Here is a 22,003-nt window from a genome sequence, read left to right as displayed (position 1 = left end):
TTCTCTATTGCCAGACTGTGATCACTGAGTCTGTATTTAGTGAGGATTCGTCTCTGCTTTACATCTCTAACAGTGGAGAGATATTCTGACAGACTGTATTTTCTGTTTAGTGCCCGATAGCATTCTAGTTTGCTTTGGTTTTTACTTTCATTTTCCCAATGATGCAAATATAAAGTTTTACTTTCTTTAATGATTTGGTTTATTGTGGTTTGTTTGCGTTCATTAGTGCTGGTCTGGAGTTTTAGAGCCAGTTGACAGATGGGACTGGTTTTAGGTCTCTTCTCTTGGGTTTTAAGGGCTTTATATTGAAGTGTGTTCGGGGGACTTGAGTTTAAGTGTGACCAGAATTTAAGGGAGCGTTTTTGGATGTGTATTATTAGGGGATATCTGCCTAATTCAGCCCTGCATGCATTAGTAGGTGTTCTTCTCTGAACTCTTAAAATATTTCTACAGAATTCAGCATGCAGGGATTCCATTGGATGTTTGTCCCATTTGGAGTAATCTGTTAGGCTTTGTGGACCCCAAACCTCACAACCATACAGAGCTATGGGCATTATTACACTATCAAATATTTTACACCAAACTGTAGCAGGAATGTGTGTTTGTTTAAATTTGCCTTTGATGGCATAGAATGCTCGTCTAGCTTTCTCTTTAAGTGCATTTACCGCTGATTTTTAACCCGAGATAGTCATAGTGTAAGTTGTGTTCTAGTGCAGTGTTTCCTAGAGTAAATGTGTATCTGTTATCCTGTAGTCTTGCTTTTTTCTGGAAAATCATAATTTTAGTTTTTTTCAGATTGACTGTCAGGGCCCAGTTTTGACAGTATTTCTCCAGCAGGTCCAGGTGTTGCTGTAAACCTTGTGCCACTGCAATAGCACCAGATCATCTGCATACAGAAGAGCTTTAATCTCTGAGTTGTTTAGGATGAGACCGGGTGTGCTGGATTGTTCCAGTAACACTGCTAACTCATTAATAAGGCCTTAATATACAAGTTAAACAGAGTTGGACTCAAGTTACAGCCCTGTCTCACCCCACGTCCTTGACTGAAAAATTCTGTTCTTTTGTCGCCAATTTTAACTCCGCACTTGTTTTCTGAGTACATGGATTTAATGATGTCATATACTTTTCCTCCTATGCCTGATTGTAGAATTTTATAATATAATCCGTCGTGCCATATCGAGTCGAATGCTTTTTTAAAGTCAACGAAACATGCATAAACTTTGCCTTTGTTTTTATGATGAACGTGTTGATTGACTAGAATCTGTAGTGTGTAAATGTGGTCAGTGGTGCGGTGGTTTGGTAAAAATCCAATCTGACTTTTACTTAAGACGTTGTGTTTGGTAAGGAAGGCCTGAATCCGAGCATTTAAGATACTACAGAAAGTCTTCCCTAGATTACTATTTACACAAATGCCTCTGTAGTTATTGGGGTCAAATTTGTCTCCGCTTTTATATATCGGGTGTATTAAACCTGTACTCCAGGTTTCAGGAAAGTGTCCAGTTTGTAGGATTAAATTAAACATTTTTAAGAGTGCCTCTTGCATTGCTGCAGGACTGTGTTTCAACATTTCTGTTCTGATGTTGTCTAAACCGCATGCCTTTCTGGGTTTTAATTTCTTTAGTGCTTCTTTTAGTTCTTCTAAGCTAATCAGGTAATCTAAGGGGTTTTGGTTGTTTTTAATGATGGATTCCAATTGTTTTAGTTTAGTTTGTACATTTTTTTGATCAGGTGTAAGACTATCTGAGGAGATTTCCCTGAATAGGTTTTTAAAATAGTCTTTCCATAATTCTCCATTGTGTATGGGTATCTCCTGGTTTTGTTTTTTGTTTAGACTATTCCATTTTTCCCAGAATTGATTATTATGAATTGAGTCTTGGATTTCTTTGAGAGGTTAATTGAGGTGTTGTTGTTTTTTGTAGTGAATTGTATTTTTGTAATCCCTAAGTGCTTCGCAATAGTTTTGTCTGATTTCTGGTTTGTGTGGATCCCTGTGTTTTTGGTTGGAGAGTTGTCGAAGACGTTGTCTTTTACTTTTACATTCATTATCGAACCAGATTTCATCTCCAGATTTTACTTTAGTTTTTTTGTTTGTACGGAGTAGGTTCGCTTTGATTGCGCATCTATCATAAATATGATTTATTTGTTGTACTGCAGCATTTACCTTGATTTTACTAGTCATAAACTGTGTTGTTTTAAATGTATTAATTAAGTTGGAAATGTATTAGCTGACTGCGCTAATAAATTCGGTTTCAGAGTTTGGGGACCATTTAAATAATCTTAATAATTTATCTCTCCCCTCAGAAAACCCTACTCATTCTTTTGCTCCCGGACAGAGTGTTCTAATTAAGAGTCTGAAACAGACAAGGGTTGGAGAGCCAAACTACTACGGCCCAGCCAAGGTGATTGCTATCACCAGGACCGGGGTTCTGACTGATCACCAGCCGCAGTGGATTCACGCCTCGAGGCTGAAACATCACTCTGCCATGGATCAGGACACCGGAGACAAACCCAAACAACGACTGCTATTCACGGAGATCAACGGAGAACAACGAGTGAGAGATCTTGCTGGAAGCTCAACTGCCAGAAGGATTCGAACCGTGTACAGTGACCGAAGTTTTCATCATCTTCAGCGAGCACATTGTGAAAGCAGAGCAAAAAGAATTGGAAGACAACGAAACCATCACACAACCAACCCTGCAAAAGCGATTCGTGGATCATATGCTGTGGTATATGTTTATTTTGAATGATGATGATCTGAAAGTTTAAAGAAAAATAAATAGGTAAATGGTTTCTTGGAAAAAAAGGGTTATGTAGGAAATTGCTATTTGTAACAATTTGACAATTGGGAAGAGTATTTTAAAGTATATGAAACCAGTGCTTTCCAGATGTGTACCATAACCCTGTTATATGCCGTGAGAAATTGAGGGTAACATTAACTGTGCATGCCATAAATAATATATCTGGAGTAAATGGATTAGTGATAACTCGACCATAGAAGGTGAACCCAAATGACCTGTGATGCAAATTGTGATTTTCAAACATGAAGCGAATGCATTTCTATTCTGATATGGGTGTGTGGGATCAGATGTGATCCACTATCGTGTATCAAAGGGGCCATTGTAAGAATCTAAAAGATGTACCTTTCCCACACCCACTAGTTAACTTGTTAGCAAACCAAATATATATCTATATATCCTGTTTAATTCACATTATATGTTCACATGGTTTTGATAATCCTTTTCAGGGTGGCATTTTCTCTAATCATATATTTTGATGACAGGCTCATCCTGTCTTTAAGGTTAAATATATACAATGCATATTATAGAAATGCTATGTGTCTGGTTTTTCCATTGTAGAACACACTGTTTGTTTTCTGGCCTGTTCAGTTAAAGTTTTCCCCAGTGATTAATGATTTTACATTTGCTATGTTTGGAAAATATCCTTTGGTTAATTGTGGTCGGGCAAGGATGATATTTTGGGAATATGTGTCAGACCCTACTTCCCTGTTTTTAGTATCACTTCCCCTTATGTAGGTCTACCAAAAATGCATGTTTGTTTGGTCAATTAATTAGTCATACGATTATTGGCTAGACGGATTCGTCAATGTTTTGATCACAAGATTGTACCAGACATAACCCAGGTGACTAACGTTTCCTTTTTGCATCCTATATAATGTGAAGGATGTCTAATAAAATTTGGTCTATGATTGAACGGCATTTGGTGTCAGTCTCTTTCATGATCCTCTGATATCAGATTTCTCTGCTGCTCATCTCAGATCCTCACCTAACAACCTAAGTACCGAACTTAAAAGAAACTCTCATACTCCTAGACCTGCTTAGAATTAGATTCTAACACAAACTAAAAGATATGATATATTGTGATCCACTGTAAGAAAAACATGGTAATTATAAACTTCAGTGTTTTGTGCAACATGGACTTTAATGTTTAATTTGTGTGACTTTACCATAGCATTTGATTTGTAGGATTATTACTTCAGTTGCGAGCCCGTGCGCTTTACCTGACGTTTCAGGGCAGAGCATGTGAGCGGAGCATAGCAGGAGAGCGTTGAACGGTGGTGTAATACCATCAGAGCGAGTGCGAATGCAAATTCCGAAATTCCGCTCCGCTCGCTCAATACGCTCAGCACCGCTCACTCAACCCAGAACGCCCTCCGGTAATTTGCTAGTTTGCGAGAATCTGTGAAAACGTCTAGCAATAAGTTATGTAATTCAAGCCTTAGGCTATACATAAATGTAAAGTAAAAATAAAAGTTAATTGAGCAGAGAGAAGAAATTGAAAGGGAGTGCGGAGAGACTGTAAGAGTTGGCAAATATATATATTCATACTGGAATCTGAAGCCACATTGCCAGAAAGCACAAGGATGTGCTACGGTAATGCATCAAAAGGTAAGCTAGTTAGTTATACCATTCGATGATAAATAAAGACATGAATAAGGTAAGATGCTTGTGTTGAATGAAGCCAATAGTGTCTGTCTGCGGAGTGCAAGAGAGGGGCGTGCCGTTAAGCGGCGTAACTTTTCAATAGTGTCTGTCTGCGGAGTGCAAGAGAGGGGCGTGCCGTTAAGCGGCGTAACTTTAAGCAGGGGGCGGAAATTTAAGTTGTCCAAGTCACACAGAATCCCGCGAGATGTCCGACTTCCGCTAATCTGACACGGCACATCCAATAGCTAGTAATAGTAAGACGATTGTTTATAGCTCTCTTTCAACTTTAGCGTAATGACAAATAACGTTACTGCCGTAAATGTTTTAAATTGAGGGCACGGAGGAAGCTTCATAAGACGCTTGGATGGTCTTATATTGTCTCATTCATCGTCATTGTTAACGTGGGTAGACAATATGGCCATATACGGCATATATGGACATATTTTCCATCCTAAAATTATTAAAGTACCGAGGCATACCAATATTTAAATCGTGAACTGTTACACAGTGAGGGTGATTTCGTCTTTTTTTAAGTAAATGTGCACCTCAGACAGTTTAATATGTATTAAACCAAGATGAAATTCATTTGCAAACTTGCAAACTTAATTCTTTTTAAGTTTTAAGAGGAATCTACAGAGCTCACGTGGTTTTATAAGAAATGGCTAACAGATAACATCTGGTGATATTGTGAAGGTTTATAAAAATAACTATTCACAACAGGTAACATTGTAAAGGTGTATAAAAATAACCATTCACAACAGGTAACATTGTAAAGGTGTATAAAAATAACTATTCACAACAGGTAACATCTGGTGACATTGTAAAGGTTTATAAAAATAACTATGCACAACATGTTACAACTGGTGACATTGTAAAGGTTTATAAAATAATTATTCACAACAGGTAACATCTGGTGATATTGTGAAGGTTTATAAAAATAACTATTCACAACAGGTAACATTGTAAAGGTGTATAAAAATAACTATTTACAACAGGTAACATCTGGTGACATTGTAACGGTTTATAAAAATAACTTTTCACAACAGGTAACATCTGGTGACATTGTAAAGGTTTATAAAAATAACTATGCACAACATGTTACAACTGGTGACATTGTAAAGGTTTATAAAATAATTATTCACAACAGGTAACATCTGGTGATATTGTGAAGGTTTATAAAAATAACTATTCACAACAGGTAACATTGTAAAGGTGTATAAAAATAACTATGCACAACATGTAACAACTGGTGACATTGTAAAGGTTTATAAAAATAACCATTCACAACATGTAACATCTGGTGACATTGTAAAGGTTTATAAAAATATCCTTTTAGCAAGATCACCCTGCAATAAATTATAACACAGCATTATGAGAGGCATCAGGAGCTGATCCCAAGTGTATAGCTGGAAGCTGTTGATGTATGTACAGTATTGGTAAAGTGCACATGAATGCATTTTATAATAATAATGCATCCAATGTCAACCCTGTGTAGAGCTGAGAAATGTGGTTGTTTCTCAGCAGCAGTAATGTCCAATGGTGCCAGCTTTACACATTGGTGCAGTTTCCCAGACAGGGCTTAGTCAGGGGTGCCCAAACTCAGTCCTGGAGGGGCCGGTGTCCTGCAGAGTTTAGCTCTAACTTGCATCAGAGCACCTGCCAGTAAGTTTCTAGTATGCTTAGTAAGACTTTAATTGGCTGCTTCAGGTGTGCATTAGGGTTAGAGCTAAACTTTGCAGGACACAGTTTGGAAACCCTTTGTTTAGATCAGGGGTGACCCACCCTGTTCCTGGAGATCTACCCTCCTGCATATTTTAGTTCTAACCCAGCTTTAACAAACACACCTGACTATAATTTTTTAAGGTTGCCCTGAAAAGCTTGATTGGCAGGTTCAGGTGTGTTTGATTGGGGTTGGAGCTGAACTCTGCAGGACAGTAGATCTCAAGACACAGGTTTGGTCACCAATGGTTTAGATTAAACCAGGACTGGGCACTTATATTAGGAAATTTTAGTTTTTACAAACAAACCTTACAAAAACAAGACTGGTGTGCATCTTGAAACAAAACAATGGCACTGATATGTTGAGATGTGTCAGTACAAGGTGTTTTCTTAATTACAGTAGCTCAAACATGCATTTTAGCCCGGGAACAGTATAAGCCCTCTCTGGAAAACCGCCACATTGTTTTACCATAACAGATATGGGTTGTTTAAGGTTGAGTTGTGATTTTGAAGTGTAGACAGATGGATGGTATCACCCTCACAAGTTGTCCACTGCATCACTTCACATCAATGCAGCTGTGAAAATAATAACCATAAACAAACATATTTTACATTTGTACTTAAAATAAGCTTACATTATGAGAATATACAATGGCACCCATACTTAAACAGAATAGGGTTTGAGAGAGATACATTAAAAACGAGACAGTAGTACACACATCCTTTAACTCCAGTGTTATTATGACGTTTAATAGGTCATTAATTAATTAACTGTCATTTGAAATGTCGACAACTTACAGGAATAACTGTAAGATTCTAATGTATTAATATCTAACGTTACTATCGTAAACAGGAAAATATATAGGTGAGCAATGAAACTCATGCAAGATTTGTTGCATTTTGTTAACTACTCGTTACTGATCATGTAATCATAGAACGGACTTCACAAATCTAACATTAGGCTAACAACACATAGCTAACGTTAGCGAGCTTACCTGAAACGGTCGACCTTAATTCAGCCCCTGGCGTGACTTCTTAACATGTGTCGTAGCCGAACCATTTCTCGGGAAAAGGATGTTCGTCAGTTGGCTTCCCGTCCATTAAAATTGGTACGAACAAACATGAAGGCGCTTGGATGAGCAACTTTAATAACGCCTTTAGCCGCCGTATCTCTATGCGGGCAGAAGAGAAGACAGAATGACAACATCTCGTCCTGACGTCTCGCGTGGTTCTGTGTAACTTGGACAACTTAAAGTTACGCCCCCTGCTAAAAGTTACGCCCCTTAACGGCACGCCCCTCTCTTGCGGTCCGCAGACAGACCCATCTCAATGAAGCCGTGAATCCGATCATGAGGACATGCGGACAAAATCATGGCCACAAATTATCTTTTATGCTACATTATAGACACAAATTAACAATTATTTTTCTTATTTAGTCTACAGTATGGCCATCAATTTAGAATTCGTTCCTAATGTTCAACAGTTTGTTCCTTGAAACGAATTATTATAATATTTCGTAACTACTATAACAATTATTATTACTTCAAATTATGAATTAGCCTTGTAAAACATGTGGATGTCGTGGAAACAAATTGTTAATTTGAATTATATCCGGAGCTCCGTATCAAACTGCATCTAACATATAGCTACTGTAAATACAGAACAACACACTAGAAAAGTCACCATTTTAAAATGTTATTTTAAAAAACTTAACCAAACCATTAAGCAGACATAAATAACAGTAAATAATAATAATAATCAACATTCTTCTTCTAAATACCAGCGTCATTAATAATAAAAATCATAATAATAATAATAAGAATATTACAAATTGTCATGCAATTATTAATGTGTCTTTAATCCCACTCTTTAAACTCCCAAATATAACAATTTTGTTTCTTTCCACTTTCCTGGGGCACGTTCAATCTCACACCGGTGCGCAACGTTTTGCTACGGTTTCCGGGTTGAACGACATGTTTCCTGGAAACGGTGTGCAACAGAATGCAACAGGTATTAGAAGCGTTTTCTCTTGTTTGGTGGGGGTGTCAGAAATGTCGGCCCAATCCGCGGCAAGATGTATAAAACCACGCGGTAGTAAAGAGACAGCTCGCTCAATGGGTTCAAGTTGGAATGTTGTCTTTCATTCTGGACGGCAAGGTCAGTGACTGTAACATCGAGGGTATTTTACAGTATTAAACACACATTTATAACGATTTCATCAGGCTTTAGAAACATTTAAAAAAGAACACAAAGAATGGCCTCTCAGCTACCGTAGTTGCAACTCTTGTGTCATCACAACAGGGTGTTCAATGCATCACCGTTTCTGTTTAATAAACGTTGTGCAACGTTTAGTCGCGGCTGAACGCAGCCCTGGTTTCTCTTCTTTGCCGTATTCCGTGTGTCAATGGCGTAAAATGAGGGCATGGGGGAGGCGGAGACTTGAATTTATATGGGGGTGTTATTCTAATGACGATCGTTTTCAGCCGCGGCATTTATGAAGGACAGGTATTGTGTACACCCGAATTTCAGAGGTATGCACAGTTTCATAAATCAGGCGGTGAGAGGAGTGTAAGCATAATCTTACGCCAACATATACGCCCGTTTCTACGCAAGAATGATAAATGAGGGCCATTGACTTTACTTTGGCGCGCTGCCAAGTTATATTAAAAAGTTCCCAACTATATCTGGCATCAAATTTTGTCTTTTTTGTTTTTCTGTGATGAAGACACTACTTAATAATGACATTTTGTGTGTGACATGATGAGTTCGGTGTGCGTTCACGTTCTCTCTGTTTCTCAATGAATTGGGATGCGACGCGAACAAGCTCGTGTCAAATTGTATCCTTCATGTTTCTGAACTTGAGCAGAGTTTTAACATTAGAGGACTTCACAGAGCACCTGTCGACCGTATGGTTCCGGGTTTGTATTTGAAATGGTCAGTCATAGTTAAATTACTTCGGGTCCCAAGTCTGATTATTATTGTGTGTAAAACCCGAGTCGAACGGAGAATGGCCGTAAGCGCTACTGCGCCAAAGCTTGCGTCCAGTTTCAGCGTGCCGACGGTTTCTATGGCGATAACAACTGGCTCTTTTCTATTATTATTAACAAACCATATATTTTCCACCATCTATTGCACTGAACGAGCAAAACTCAAGCTGACTCAAGATTTACAAAATGCAAAGCTGTAATGTAAAGTCCCCTGTCACTGGGACAGCAAGTAGACTTTTGAATCTGAAATAATGAGTGGATTAAGCTTTTTTTATTTGACAATCAGTCACATAGGAAAAAGTAAACTACATTTACATACTGTGAATCGTTTTTTTTTTAAATCGAGAATCGTTTTTGAATCGAAAATCGATTTTGAATCGAATCTTGAGCCTAAAAATCGGAATCTAATCGAATCGTGAAATTTTCTGAATCGTGCACCCCTAATTGGGTAGAGTGGTGGCTGCTTGCGTAGTTTCTATGTTTTCCCTACACTCTAAAAAAACAAACGGTGCTATATAGCACCAAAACTGTTGCGTAGAGTGTAATAACCATAATTTTGTTAGTAAAAAAGTTCATGAAGTCGTTACTATTGTGTTGGAGTAACCTATTGGTTTCTGTTTGGTTTTTGTTTCTAGTCAGTTTCGCAACTGTGCTAAAGAGGAAACAAGGGTTGTTATGATTTTCTTTAACTCTTTTCCCGCCAGCATTTTTAAAAAAAGTTGCCAGCCAGCCCCAGCATTTTTCATGATTTTCACAAAAGTTTAATGCCTTCCAGAAAATGTTCTTCTTTAAATATATAAACAAACAATAGATCAGATGAAAGAACAGACCCTCTGCTTTCAAACAAAAAAAACCGTTTCATACCTTCATAAGTTCTCTTGTAACGCATAACGCAGCTATTCCCATTTGAGGTATCTGTTAAAAACATTAAAATTCATTAATAATCTAGTATGTGTTCATTTTTTGTCATAGTTTCTTCAAAATTAAGTTTTATTTGAGTGTTTTAAAAATAAATATTTTATTTATTTAATTTATTAAAATATTTTAATTTTCATCATGACGCATACGCCCCGCCCCTTTGATTGCCACGCCCACCCGCCCAACCCTACCACCTTTACTAACAAATTTTCTGCGGGAAACCCTGTTCCGGGTTTAAAAAGTTGTGGATCCACCACCTGGTGGATAATAGTGGTATTGCAGAAAGCCGGAAATACTCGTCATTGGCAGGGAAGCGTTTTTTCTTGATTGACGAGATATCTCGTCAATGGTGGCGAAAGAGTTAATCTTTACATTATTGTAAATGTTAACTTGTTTCAGACTGTACTTTTAGTTAGACCAGTGGTTCTCAACTCTGTTCCTGGAGGCCCACTGCTCTGCACATTTTGCATGTCTCTCTTATATGCCAGCCACAGTTCAGTTGATAGAAATCTCTGCTATTGAGCTAATGATTTGAATCAGTGTGTTAAATAAAGAAGACATACAAAATGTGCAGAGCAGTGGGCCTCCAGGAATAACATTGAGTTAGACCGCATTGGGTTAGATCTATATAAATGATCAGTGGTATAGATACATATTAATTTTACAGTGCTTTTAAGAATGTCTTTATTTTAATGTAGTAAGGATATGAACTCTGACTCAAGTATGTTTTGAACTTTATTTTATTAAATATTTGGGGTTTTTAATGCACTTGATAATTTGATAACAGAGAATAAACGTTATACAGAGAGTAAGGTAAGAGGATATCATTTCATTTAAAGGTACCGTTATTTTTCACACAATTCATGTCTTGTTTTATGAAGACCCTCCTTCAGAAATACGTATCGAGTTCTGATTGTGTAGTTTGTTTAGTGTGTTGTGATCCGATAGCAGCTTCGCTTGCCATTAGCTTAGCTGGCAACTGACGTATTCCTGTGGGTGGAGTTTAGTCAAAAAACTGTTTTACTGATGTCATTAAAGCGGGAAGTAGAGAGCTGTAGTCGGAATCAGAGCCTGGTCCAAACCAGCCGTTCGCTGTAGGCTCTGAAAGGGGAATTATAATATATCACCTGGCAGTGAACTTTGAGCTTTAACATTTTACAAGTATAATCAGGGTGCGATTTGTGGAAAAAACAGAGGGAGGGATGTTTTCATAGGCGTCGATTTCGGTGACGGTGGCTACGCATACCCACCATATTTCGTCATCAGTCATTTTGTACCCACCACTTTTAACTTCCGCCATAATAATTTTGACTGTTTTCAGTGGTTATGAGGAGCATGAGAGAGAAATTTGGTAATCATTGTCCGACCTAACAAAATCCATTATAATATATATATTAAAAAAAATTATATTTCTAATTAAAATATTTTTAATATTCAGACATGTGCTCTCAGCTCACAAGCTCTGATCGGAACAAACCAGAACCTCACTGTCTGCTGAACTTGCGCAGAAACATAAAAATATAAACCGCTTTTTAAAATGGTTTTAAAACTTAACATTGTTTTTATTATTCTTGACAAAATTAGAATGTAGTAAAAGTTTTAGGTGGGCCTGTTGAAAAGTGGGGCTGTGCCTGAGCTACAGGACATCCTCTTTCCAAACATAACCTGCACGAATGAATGCGTCTCTGTCCACAGCACATTTCAAAACATTTGAATTCATAAAAATTAATCATGAGAACATGAACTTCATCACTGCATTTGCAGGAATTGTAAAATCTTTTTTCCTGTTAACTCATGAAGCAGCCTAACGCAATTACTCTAATAGCTTTTGTTTCCTCACACTTATGAACTGTGTTCATGCACAACGAGAAAACACGCAAGAATTAAATCTTGAATGGCAAAACTATATGGCACAACGTAGTGTCAACTTAAACATAAATATGAACAATGGATTGGTTGCAAAGTTAAACCATTACAGTAACTTTTAAAGTAATAACGTTAACTTTAAGTTACACCGCGATGCTGAGCTACAGTGAAATGATAGAAAAGACAGATGCATTACGTTAGTCACGAACTGGATGCGCCCGCGCCTCGCTAAACACCTAATACATGTGTAACTTCGGCCATTCTCAGTGGTGTGACTGGGACACTAACTCTGCTTGTCATCATAAACCGATAATCAGATTGTGATGTTTCTTCCTGCTTTATTAATATGCTGAATATTATGCTGCTGAATATGCTGCCTTCCTTCGTTTCGACACACAGCTCCAAAACCATCTCGGAAGTGTTGGAAGGCCATTACTCGTGAGGTGTAACCTGGTGTGTAACCAATCAGATAGCGCCGTGGGCGGGACATTGAGCAAGTCTTTAGAGTGGTGAATACAGAGAGGCTGCGCGGCAGCTATATCAGAGCCAGCCAAAGTAGCGCATTTTTAAATAAAATTGACTTTAATCAAACCACGGATCCATGATAAGTTTTGTGATCCATCTCGCCAATTGTGTAGTAGCACTGATCACTTTGAGGGGGGGATACATTTATCCCCACCGGGAATGAAAATAATTAAGCAGAGGCAGAGATACATTGACCAGAAAGGGGGAAATCCCACACATCCCCCCCAGCAAATCGCACCCTGGGTATTATTTATGCTATTATAGCAACATTACACACTAACTAGGCTTTAAAAAAATCGCGTCTTTCCTCACTTGCATCCTAGGAGGGTGGAGCTAAGACGCAAGGAAAGGAAGGCGGCGCCATTGTGGTCATTTTGTCATCTTACTTCCGGCTGATTACTTCCGGACGCTTTAAGATGAGGAGTATCTGAGGTAGTGGCTGAAGGCGCACTTAGGTGCCCTTATGATTGTTCGTACCAATTTTAATGGCTGGGAAGCTGACTGATAAACACCCTTATCCCCAGAAATGGTTCGGCTACGATGTTCCAGTAACTTGAAGCCACGATGGGTGTTGAAAAGGTGTTCAGTTTCAGGTATGGTAACTTAGCTAACTATGTGCTTGTTAGCCTAACGTTAGATTTGTGAAGTCCGTTCTACAAATACACTTAAGATCAGTAACGTTAGTTAACAAACTACAACGAATCTTGCATGATTTTCATTGCCCACCTATATTTTCATACTTATGATAGTATTTTTGATACAAATTATTATGGGACATTACATTCTTAACTGATTCCTGCAAGTTAGGCTACTGAGATTTCAGATGCTAGCAGGCCAGTTCATTTCTCATTCAAATATTGATAATGACCTATTAAACAACATATTAACACTGGAGTTAGAGGTGGTGTGTCTATTATTTTAATATATCCCTCTCACAACCTGTTTAAAGGTGCAGTGTGTGAATTTTAGCGGCATCTAGTGGTGAGATTGCGAATTGCAACCAAGGCTCAGTCCACTGCTTACCCCTCGCTTTGAAACGCATAGAGAAGCTATGGTAGTCACCGGCGGAAAAACATGTCATCGTCGGAGACAAATTAGTAAAAAAAAGTTTGTCCGTGAAGGGCTTCAGCAGAAACATGGCAGCACAAAATGGCGACATCCACGTTAGGGGACCCTCTGTGTATGTAGATAAAAACGTCTCATTCTAAGGTAATACAAACATAATGGTTCATTATGAAAAGTCTTTATACACCCCTGATAATATAGTTTTGTATATTATTTTGCATTTCTGTCAAGAGATCCTTCTAAAAATTACACACTGCACCTTTAAGTATAGGTGACATGTATATATTAATTCTCATGTTGTAACAAAATTTCCAGCGTACACCTGGCGTACACCCAAAACCACGGTGACTTTGAGATTTATCAATATGGACGTTGGCGTACGGCACGCTCAAATCCTACGCCAGCTCAGGAGGTGGTGTACGCACATTTTGAGTTAGTGCAGAAATGTGCAAACAATTCCTAACACCACAAACCGCACTGACAAACTAAAATATGATATATTATGATGACCCGCTGTAAAAAAACAAAAACATAGTAATTATAAACGTCAGTGTTTATTTTTATGCAACATGTACTTGAGATTTTACCAAAGCATTTGATTTGTAGGCATATGTATTCCTTCAGTTGAGAGCATGGGCGCTTTACCTGACGTTTCAGGGCAAAGCATGTGAGCGGAGCGGAGCCTTGAGCGGTGCAGTAATATTACCATCAAAGCGCCTCTCTAAAAAGTCCGCTCGCTCAGCACCGCTCGTTGAACCCAGAACGCCCTTTGATAATTTGCTAGTTCGAGAATCTGTAAAAACGTCTAGCAATAAGTTATGGAATTCAAGCCTTATACATAAATGTAAAGTAAAAATCAAAGTTAAGATTGGACTGGAAGAAAACATTGAAAGGAAGTGCGGAGAGACTGTAAAAGTTAGCAAATATTCATCCTGGAATCTGAAGCGGCACATTGCAAGAAAGCACAAGGATGTGCTACGAAAACATGGTAATAATGCATCAAAAGGTAAGCTAGTAACATACCATTCGATGATAAATAAATAGCTACACATGAATAGGTAAGGTAAAATGCTTGTGTTGAATGGAGCCATAAATCCGATCATGATGACAAGCAGACAAAATCATGGCTACGAATTATCTTTTATGCTACATTATGGACACTTCTTTTTCTTATTTAGTCTAAAGTATGGCCATAAATATAAAATTCGTTCCCAATATTCAACAATTAATTATTATAATATTTCGTAATTACTATTACAATTATTATTACTTCAAATTATGAATTAGCCTAGTTAAACATGTGGATGTCGTGGAAACAAATTGTTAAAGGTGCCCTTCCTCTGGCGTTTTTATTGTTTTAGACTGTTGTCTGAGGTCTACTCATGACGTTTGCATGGTTTTACATCCAAAAACATCAAAAGCAATAAGTAATAGGCCATTTTGTACCCTGATTTTGAGGCTGGTTAGAGAAATGATCCGTTTTAATGGGCGGGCTTGGAAGTAAACGCCCACTGCTATGATTGGATAACAGTTTTTCGTTCAAACTAACTTTCAATTTAATCTCATGTGTTATCAGTTTAATGTTAAGTGAGTGTCTTAAGACACAGTGTCTTTCTTACACACGCATATTTTATCATAAACCCTTTTGACACACACACGCCTGTCTTTTATCGTAAACCCCCGCACAAAAACACAAATACAAACACAAACGTACACGTGTCTTTTATCGTAAACCCTTTTGATGTGCGTGTAGCAGCACACACACACACACACACACACACACATTTTTTAAATAAACCCTTCGACGCGTGTGTAACGAATGCACAAACACACACGTGTTTTTTATCACATTCAATGGCCGCAACTGATAGTAACACATAGAACTAAAGTGTTTTACTCACACAAACACGAGTGTCTTTTATCATAAACCCTTTCAAAGCGTGTGCAGCATGAATTCGCGTCCCTCGGAAGAGAAAACACCAGCCGCCACAGTGACACATAGTACTAAAGTGTTTTACTCCCACAAACACGCGTGTCTTTTATCATAAACCCTTTCAAAGAGTGTGCAGCATGAATTCGCGTCCCTCGGAAGAGAAAACACCGGCCACCACAGTGACACATAGTACTAAAGCGTTTTACTCACATAAGCTGCGCCACCATTACGTCCGGATCCAATATTGATAGAGGAGCATTGCTTTTTAATCGCAAGTCTCTCTTCAAATCCAGCGTTCTTCTGAACATCCAAACATGTAGCAACTGTTATGATTCCCTCGTTTAATAGGAATGATGTCTCTCGATGAAAAACAATGGCCCGAATACGGTACGGTTAACGTTTAGCCATCCTTGCAGTAACTTGTTATGAAAACTAACTCAACTACACGTAATATGTGGGCGCGGTCTCAAGTTGAAGAGCTCATGAATATTAATGACCTCGATCAGTTCCACGTCACACTGATAAGCTTTTCAGACTGACCTGATTTCTCCGCTTCTTTCTTTTCAGTGGCTAGAGCTGACAGAGGAGGTGGAAGTTAATTTTCACATTCACGACAGAACACAAACACATATGGACCTTTACCTTTTATAAAGCAGTAAGTCTTTGGAACACTCTTCCAAAAGAAATTATTTTATGTACAAACTATAGTACTTTTACACACCTGACCAAACAGTGGCTATTAACAAATCAAATTTGTAAGCACTAAATGATTGTGATAAGAATAATGTAGACCAGAGGTTTTCAATAGGTGAGGCGCGCCTCCCCAGTGGGGCGCCAAAGAGCCACAAGGGAGGCGCGACACGCGAAGAAAAAATAACGGCACACATCTGTACACATCTGTATTCAGCTCTATTGATTTCTGTAATTGTGCGTGCGTGTATTATCTTTAAAATGCATCGTTTCCTTGTCCCAATTCAACAGAAGTCAGCATTAAGGGAGGAGACAGGACCCAGCAAAAAACGTAGGAAATATGATCATGAATACTTAAAGTTAGGTTTTACCTGGTCGGGGTCTGAGGCTGCACCGCTGCCGCAGTGTGTGGTCTGTAAGGAGGTGCTAGCGAATGATAGCATGAGACCATGCAAACTTCGGCGTCACATTGAAACTAAGCACACAAATCTAGTGAACAAGCCTGTTGAGTTTTTTGAGAGGAAGCGTGATTATTTGCAGTTACAAAAAAGCATGATCCAGTCATTTGGCACTATTAACATGAAGGCGACAGAAGCATCTTATCGTGTTGCGCTACGTATAGCAAAGGCAGGCAAAGCCCATAACATTGGTGAAACATTGCTACTCCCTGCAGAGATGTGTGTTCAGTGATGCTGGGAGAAGCAGCTGCTGCTAAACTTGACTCGATCCCTATGTCTGATAATACCATCCAGCGACGAATATCAGACATGGCTTGTGATGTCAAAGAGCAGGTCCTGGACGGTGTTCGTGAAAGCCCCTTTCACGCCATTCAGCTGGATGAGTCCACTGACGTCGCACACTGTGCTCAATTGATGGTGTACGTTCGGTTTATCAGAGAGCTCAGTGTGCAGGAAGATTTTTTGTTTTGCGTTTCCCTACCCACCCGCACAACAGCTGACGAACTTTTCAAAGCCTTGAACAACTTTTACCAGGCTAATTTCCTTGACTGGGGTCGGTGTTGTGGGATATGCACTGATGGCGCAAGATCAATGACTGGCCGTCACAGCTGTCTCGTACAACGGGTTCAGGCAGTTGCCCCCGCGGCTGTGTGGAAGCACTGCATTATACATCGCCAGGCATTAGCAACAAAAAAGATGCCCCACGAATTGCGTGCCGTTCTTGATGATGCTGTCAAAATTGTAAATTTAATTAAATTGCGTGCCTTAAATGCCCGTCTGTTCTCAATCCTCTGCAATGAGATGGGCGCTCACTTCCAGCAGCTGCTCCTGCACTCCGAGGTCTGGTGGCTGTCTCGGGGCAAAGTCCTCGCCAGGCTGTGCGATTTGCGTGAAGAAGTCCTCGTCTTTCTCACCGAGATTAACTCCCCACTGGCGATGTTTTTGGCGTTTTCTCCTGGTCCTGTAAATGGTATACAATATAGATCCGTTTGCCACTGAACCTGCATTAACGACGACAGTGGGGCTTTAGGCCTTAGTCAAACGGGTCGTCAGGTTTCATTTTCTCTTAAAGATCGGAAGGCGACCCTTATTTACCATATATACCCTCGCATTGGGCCCCCAATTTGCTAAATCCTCAACTGTGGATAACATAATTATGCCGCAATATTTAGTCTGTCTGGAACTAAGCTGAGTTAAACCACATCACTGTGTGACACTTCAATACATATGAACGGCCGCTACGCTAATACGATTTTGTTTTTCTCTCCCTGTCTCGTCCTCGACCCGAGGACGAGACAAACAGACCCAGTCCCGGTAGATGTGAAAGTCGGCACACCTCTGATCTACTGGCTGTCCTTCAACGTTATGCCCAGCTGATACCTGACAAACGATCACCGGCAGAACCGCTTAATCTCCGCTAAATCTCCATTTCCGTTCTCCCAAGGGTTTTTCCCTCCTAGGACTTATTTTTCCTCGGATAAAAGCACGGGTTTTTTTTTCTCCTAGGGGGTTTTTCACCCCGGGGAGGCAGCCTTTTTGGGCTTTACCTAGCTTCCTCTTCTATACGTTGCTTTAGTAATACGTGCAATTATAATATTGAGTCATAGCCGCAGCAAATTTAACTGCTCATGCTATCATGTATTTTGTTGTGCTATCTGTCGTTTTCTGTGCTTTTCACTGCTTCTATTTATGTAAAGCTGCTTTGAAACAATTGACTTTTGTGAAAAGCGCTATATAAATAAAATTGAATTGAATTGAATTGAATTGAATTGGCAAAACATCTGGCAGACATGAACTGGCTTGCTATGTTGGCCTATCTCTCCGACATCTTCGATAGGATCAACTCCCTCAACAACTCTCTCCAGGGCAAAGAGTGCCACGTCTTTTCTGCACACGACCAAGTGTCTGGGTTCAGGAAAAAGCTGGACTTGTGGTGTGCTCGTGTTGAACGAGGTTCGTTGGAAATGTTTTCAACCCTGGAGGATGTCGCGGAGAAGACAGGGCTGCCTCTTAACTCTGTACAACTGATCATCACTGCGCATTTAAATGGGTTGCGTGACCAGTTTGGCGAGTATTTCGGAGAGGACGCATTGGGAAATCAGTGGGTAAGAAATCCGTTCTCTTTTCCCCACACACCCGGTGATGGACTGAGCCTGCAAGAGGAGGAGGCCCTGATCGAGCTCAGCTCGAATATGGACTTGAAGCAGAGACTGGGAGAAATGCCGATCACGCGTTTCTGGTTGTCTGTGGAGAGCGAGTTCCCCCAGATCTCCACGAAGGCTATGAAAGTCCTAATCCCCTTCACCTCCACCTACTTGTGTGAATGTGGGTTTTCCGCACTGACACTGATTAAAAACAAATACAGATCAAGGCTGCAGGTGGAGGACGACTTGCGTTTATTTATCTCTGCAGTGCAGCCCCGCATCGAACACCTCTGCGCATCAAAAGCGAGGCCTCATTGTTCCCACTGATATTGACCATAAAATTGAAAGTCAAAGTTATGTTGTGTTGAATGCATAAATTGGTTGGGCCATGGGGTTGATGCCGCTCGTAGCACACATTATGTGAATGGCATTTTGTTTGTTTTTTAAGGTTTTATGTGGCTGAAATCGTAAAAAAAAATTGGATGAAACTATGTTAAGCTGTTCGATCTGATATACCTGCAATGCAGTTGACTGTTAGATGTTATGTGTTCCGTGAACAAACAGCGTTGTTTTTTTAATTGATCAGAGAGCTGTCCATTGTGCTGATTTTGTTTGAGACAATCTCCTTCAAATATGCGCAGAAACACGCACCGATTGCAGCCGTGGAGTGTCATTAGTTGTATTTTTGGCGCTTGTTTTGCATGTTTTGTTGACTTGTCAACTGATGCTCAGTGATTTTAAGCCTCAATTAGGCCTGCATGAAGTTGGAAATTATTTGCTGTTGCAAAGAATCATTTATGAATGCACTTTTTAAAAAAGTTGTGGAAATAAAATGTTTTCAATCAGATATTGAATGTCATCATTGCCTGGAACACACAAAAGATGGCATTACTGAAGAGGTGTGTGCACTCAAAAAAATAACTAATTGGATGAGTTATGTCAAAGAGTTACCTATGTATGTTAGTATTATGCATTGCAATTGCAACAAAACAAACAACCTTTAAAAATCTTTTTTTTTATGTGTGGGTTAGGGCAGGCGGACGGGATTTTGGGGAGGGGGGGCTTGGCTGTCCTTACCTACTCTAAGGGGAGGCTCACATTCACCCAATTTGAAAACTAATACCTCCACCTCGTGACATGCCCGAAGCAATGCCCGAAGCATGCTCGTGCGGCGACCAACAGCAAGACAGCGTTTTAGGTTTTCGTTGTTTGTTTTGTTTTATAAAGTGTGGTTTTGTTTTATAAAGTGTGGAAACAAGAAACAGCCACGGATCGGTTGACATCTGTTAACTATTTTTAACTTACGTGTGTATTGTGGAAGAAGCATGGAGTTGATGGTATTGTTGGTTCTGGGGGTGGTGATTGCCTTGGCAGACTCCATGGGTGCATCGTCAAATTCACCGACAATCATCAGATATAGTAGGGAATTTCTGCTACAGTGGAATATCGCTGAGGTAAAAAAACCTTCAGATCTAGTCCTACCTGACTGGAACAACTTTAAAGAACTACGATGTGGAGGAAGTAATCCTACAGGTGCTTATCCACGCCGACCCAGGAAACGCGGTAAGCGAGGAGGAGTTCGGGTAAAACTGAGGAAACAGTCTCTCTCCCGCATTCCTTTGCCGTCAATCATCCTGTCTAATGCGCATTCTCTTCGTAATAAAACGGACGTGTTGCAAGCGCAGGTTCGTCTCCAGCGGGATTTTAGAGATTCATGTCTGTTGGCCATTACAGAAACGTGGCTTTCAGATAGAGACTCGGACATTACTATGGACGGGTTTGGAGCCCCGGTGCGCTTGGACAGAGATGCCGTTGCTTCGGGCATGTCACGAGGTGGAGGTATTTGCCTATATGTAAATCAACGGTACTGTAAGAATGTTATTGTGAGAGAAAGATTGTGTACTCAAGATGTAGAATTACTGTCTGTATCGTTACGTCCTGTATACCTGCCACGCGAGTTTCCTCAAATATTTGTTACTATTGTTTATATTCATCCCAGGGCAAATGCTGATAAAGCTTCAGAAAGTATTCTACAAGTAACTCAAAGATTGCAACTTATTTCTCCTGATGCACCAATGTTAATAATGGGTGATTTTAACCATTGTTTGTTGGATAAGACCCTGAGAGACTTTTACCAATATGTCACATGTCCAACAAGACATAACAGGACTCTAGACTTATGTTATGGTTCCATAAAGGGGGCATATAAATCTCTCCCTCTTCCCCCATTAGGTGGGTCTGACCATAACTGTATCCAACTTGTCCCATTGTATCGCACAGCCCTTAGGAGGGGGAAAATCGTAATCAGACAGTCTAAGAACTGGACTGAAGATTCCATCTCGACCCTTCAAGGGTGTTATGAATGCACTGATTGGGACATGTTTAAAGAGTCATGTGCGGATATAGATGAACTTACTGATGTTGTTAGCTGTTATGTGTCTTATTGTGTGGATAACATTATTCCTGTAAAGTCTGTAAAAGTGTATCCAAACAACAAACCATGGATAACTAAATCACTCAAAGGGCTGCTTATAGAAAGACAGCACGCATTTCAAGAAGGAAATCTCTTAAAATCAAATCAGTTAAAAAAGGAAGTGAAATTGGAGATACATAAGGCAAAGTTGCAGTATAAAGAGAAGATAGAATGTGAGTAAAGAAATGGTAATCTGGGTTCTGTCTGGGATGGCATGAAAACCATAGTTGGGACAAAGCCTAAAAGAGATGTTAATATAGCATTGGAAGGGTATAGAGATGATCTTCAGCTCGCACAAGCATTTAATGAATTTTTTGTTAGATTTGATACTCAGGACTTTGAGAATATTCGGTGTGAGTATAAAAATAAAAAAACTAATTTAACTGCCAATAGATCTATCCCGTTTGAAGAAAAGGATGTTATTAATACATTTAAACATCTAAAAGCTAGGAAAAGCCCGGGCCCTGACAATATTGAAGGTAGACTGCTTATTTCTTGTGCAGAGCAATTGGGATCTATTTTTTATTATATTTTCAACTGTCCCTTACTCAACAGAAGGTGCCAAGATTATGGAAATGCTCTACAGTCATCCCGGTGGCTAAAAATAATTATCCTGTAGATCTAAATGATTTTAGGCCAGTTGCGCTGACTTCTTTAGTAATGAAGAGTCTAGAGAGATTGGTAAAAAAGGAGCTTCTTACAATGGTAGAGGACTCGCTTGATCCCCTTCAGTTTGCCTATAGGGCCAGGCGTGGGGTAGAGGATGCCACAGCTACCCTGCTG

General features: G+C 39.6%; 2 protein-coding genes across 3 annotated transcripts in view; both read right to left on the bottom strand.

Moving 5' to 3' along the window:
* The window catches only part of LOC141279908 (uncharacterized), a 192,843-nt gene extending 176,924 nt beyond the window's left edge, over nucleotides 1–15,919 (bottom strand). Inside the window, exon 1 of the mRNA XM_073811468.1 lies at nucleotides 15,666–15,919. The gene's annotated coding sequence lies outside the window, so the exon portion shown is untranslated. The remainder of the gene's footprint in view (nucleotides 1–15,665) is intronic.
* The window catches only part of ddhd1b (DDHD domain containing 1b), a 336,751-nt gene that overhangs the window by 292,103 nt on the left and 22,645 nt on the right, over nucleotides 1–22,003 (bottom strand). The window lies entirely within an intron of this gene.

This window comes from Paramisgurnus dabryanus, chromosome 12 (genome assembly GCF_030506205.2).
Source record: "Paramisgurnus dabryanus chromosome 12, PD_genome_1.1, whole genome shotgun sequence".
Taxonomy (NCBI): domain Eukaryota; kingdom Metazoa; phylum Chordata; class Actinopteri; order Cypriniformes; family Cobitidae; genus Paramisgurnus; species Paramisgurnus dabryanus.
The sequence above is the reverse complement of the archived record's forward strand: the minus strand, read 5'-3'. Positions and strand labels throughout refer to the sequence as shown.